Source organism: Clupea harengus, chromosome 15, assembly GCF_900700415.2.
Source record: "Clupea harengus chromosome 15, Ch_v2.0.2, whole genome shotgun sequence".
NCBI classification, from domain to species: domain Eukaryota; kingdom Metazoa; phylum Chordata; class Actinopteri; order Clupeiformes; family Clupeidae; genus Clupea; species Clupea harengus.
Window position 1 is genome coordinate 17,452,342 of NC_045166.1, and position 3,773 is coordinate 17,456,114.

Genomic DNA, 3,773 nt, shown 5'->3' on the forward strand with positions numbered 1-3,773 from the left:
TCCGAGGTTGTCTCCCTTTCCCTTCGGTCTGAGGTTGATGAGCAAATGAATGGCAACTTGGACTTAGCCTCCACACTGGTTGCACGGAGTTCAACGTTACAGCAACATAACTTTGCTCCGGTCACTACATCTGATCTATCCGTGTGCATCACCGTCCTCTCTCTCTCTCTCTCGCTCGCTCTCTCTCTCTCTCTCTCTCGCTCTACCACACCCACCCTGTGGCGCTACGTGTTGCTTAATTATACATTATAGGAGCCGCACCATTATACAACACTGTATTAACATTATATGGGGGACCGGGATGAAAATATGACCTGGAACCATAGTGCGAACATTTTTAATGACGTTGGCATATTAATTGCAGCGGGACAATGAAAAAAACTTCCCCGGAGCATGAAAGTGCAGTGGGCGATAGGCTAATATTGACGTTATGGATACATTTGTGACACGAAATACAAAGGTTGGCGATTCAGTACCAGTGGGGAAAAAGACAGCTGATTCACCAAAAAAATCAACCTAAAATTGACAATTTTACATTACATTACATTTAGTCATTTAGCAAACGCTTTTATCCAAAGCGACGTACAAGGGAGATGTTAAGCTTGGCCTATTGATAACACAAATGCATAGTAGGCCCTTTTTTCTTTATTTTTGGAACTCACCCCATTTGAGGCAATGATTGACACCATTGAACTTTTATTTTCTCTATTTCTGAACTGATGTTATTACAGTGCATGAAATGCCCTGTATTGTTATTACAGTGCATGCAATAGAATAGAATATAATAGACTTTATTTGTCGTTGTGCATTAGATACACAACGAAATTTGTTTGTGCAACCACTAAAAAAAGTGCAGTTGTGCTGGGTGGAGGGTAGGAGGGTTGTGTGATTATTTAGATCTGTGATGGCCCTGGGGATGAAACTGTTCTGCAGTCTGGAGGTGCGGGCTGTAGTGGCCCGGTAGCGCCTGCCAGAGGGTAGCAGGGTGAAGAGATGGTTTGCGGGGTGAGTCTAATCCTTCAAAATGCCACATGCTCGGCGGAGGCAGCGTGTCCTAAAGATGTCGTCCAGGGAAGTCCAATTATTCTCTCCGCAGACCTTATGACCTGACAGGGATTTCCTGTCCTTGTCTGTGCAGTTGACGTACCATGCAGTGATACAGTGATTCAATGCAACAGTGGTAAAAAGACTTAAGCAGCTCGGGAGACAGGTTGTTTCTCTTCAGTATTCTCAAGAAGTAGAGCCGCTGCTGTGCTTTCTTGACTGAGGCGGTTGTGTTCATCACCCATTTCAGGTCCTCTGAGAGCATAACCCCCAGGAACTTAAAGCAGGAGGACCTCTCCACTTCCTCACCATTGATGATGAGGTGTTGATGGTTCGCCTTGTATTGTTATTCCTATGTGGCTTCTTATACTTCTTTTTACCTTTTTCTGCGCTTAATTCAGCTCGAACCGCTTAACGTAGAAACTTTGTTGTCAAGTAGGTCTTGTAAACTTTACTCTCTCTTTATCTCTTTATCCAGAGCCACTCTTGTTCACTCTTTGTTCCACTCTTTTTTCCTTCTTCCACTCTCCTTTCCTCCTTTCCTGCCATTTCCCTTATTTTTGACGGCAGACGACGGTTTATTTCTTTGAGAGGCTGACGATGCTTCATCTTCAGAACAGGATAAGCATTCAGATTAAAAATAGAATACTAATGTATTACATTTCTCTATCAACAGGTTATTTTAAACTCAAAGTAGGTCCCCTTGAACAGATATTTTCATCACCAACCATTTCTTCTACTTTCATGGTTAATTTAATTAGTTTCCAATCAAATATCTCAAATTTACAAGTAAAGGACACCTGTGCTATGTATCTATACTCTTTAAGATATTAAAGAAAAACTAATACAAATTTTCCCATAGACTTACATTGGGCCATTATGACATCATAATAGGGTCATTAAACTGGCTTGCACCTGTGCTTCACTGACACCTGCGCCAAGGTTCCAAGGCTCCTCTTCTCTCTGTCCCTCTCCATTCAACTGTATAACTAGGGATATTAAGAGACACCTTCCATACTCTACTTCTCTCCATCTTTCTCTTTATCTCTCTCAGTCTACTTTCTCTCACACTTCATCTCTTTGCTTCACTCCATTTTTCTCTCCTTCTTTCAATATTTTCCCTCTCTATCTCTTTATCCAGAGCCACTCTTGTTCAGTCTTTGTTCCTTTCTTCTTTCTTTCTTCCACTCTTCTTTCCTTTCTTCACTCTTCTTTCCTTTCTTCTTTCCTTCTTCCACTCTTCTTTCTTTTCTTCTTTCCTTCTTCCACTCTTCTTTCCTTCTTCCACTCTTCTTTCCTTTCTTCACTCTTCTTTCCTTTCTTCTTTCCTTCTTCCCCTCTTCTTTCCTTCTTTTACTCTTCTTTCCTTTCTCCTTTCCTTCTTTCACTCTTCTTTCTTTTCTTCTTCCATTCTTAACTTTTGCATTTCATGCACTGGTATTTCCTTCAGGAAATGCATTTTCTAGTTATTCTTTGTACCAAACTTCTGCGCTTAATTTAGCTCGAACCGCTTAGCTTAGAAACTTTGTTCAAACTTTGCTGCGTAGCTCTTGTAAAGGACACTTATGCTATGTATTTTTCATTTATCTAAACTTTATACTTTTTAAAATGTTAAAGAAAAACTAATACAATTTCTCCCATTGACTTACATTGGGCCATTATGACATCATAATAGGGTCTTTAAACTGGCTTGCACCTGTGCTTCACTGACACCTGCGCCAAGGTTCCAAGGCTCCTCTTCTCTCTGTCCCTCTCCATTCAACTGTATAACTAGGAATACGAATAGACACCTTCCATACTCTACTTTTTTTTTCTCTCCATCTTTCTCTCTATCCCTCTGTCTACTTTCTCTCAAACTTCATCTCTCTCCTTCTTTCACTCTTCTTTCCTTTCTTCTTTCCTTCTTCCACTCTTCTTTCACGCTTCTTTCTTTTCTTCTTTCCTTCTTCCACTCTTCTTTCCTTTCTTCTTTCCTTCTTCCACTCTTCTTTCCTTTCTTCACTCTTCTTTCCTTCTTCCACTCTTCTTTCCTTATTTTACTCTTCTTTCCTTTCTTCTTTCACTCTTCTTCCTTTTCTTCTTCCTTTCCTCAACTTTTGCATTTCATGCACTGGTATTTCCTTCAGGAAATGCATTTTCTAGTTTTATTTGTAATGCACTCTTCATTCAAAAGAATATCAGAGTGCCAACATACTAAAAACTAACTATAATAATACAATAAAATAAAAATGAATTAACATAAGCATAATAGAAAACTTTTTAACATTTTAACATACGATTTAACACAAGGCCAGAAATGCCTTCCTGAATAAAAATGTTTTTAGTCCAGCTTTAAAGGAGTCCAGCGTCTGCGTTGCCCTTAGGTGGTCAGGGAGGCTGTTCCATAAGCGTGGCGCTGCCGAGCAAAAGGCCCGGTTGCCCATGGTGCGGAGCTTTGTTTTGGGGACGCGGAGGAGCGAGCTGTTTGAAGACCTGAGGGTGGAGGTTTGGGGAGTAATTAATTCTTGCAGGTAGGGAGGTGCATGCCCATTTATGCATGTATGGGTGAGTATAAGGACTTTGTAGTCAATCCGGAAAGAGACAGGGAGCCAGTGTAGTGAGTGTAATATTGGTGTTATGTGCTCATATTTCCGAACCCTCATCAGGATCCTGGCAGCGCTGAAATATTAAGAGACACCTTCCATACTCTACTTTTTTTTCTCTCCATCTTTCTCTTTATCTCTCTCGGT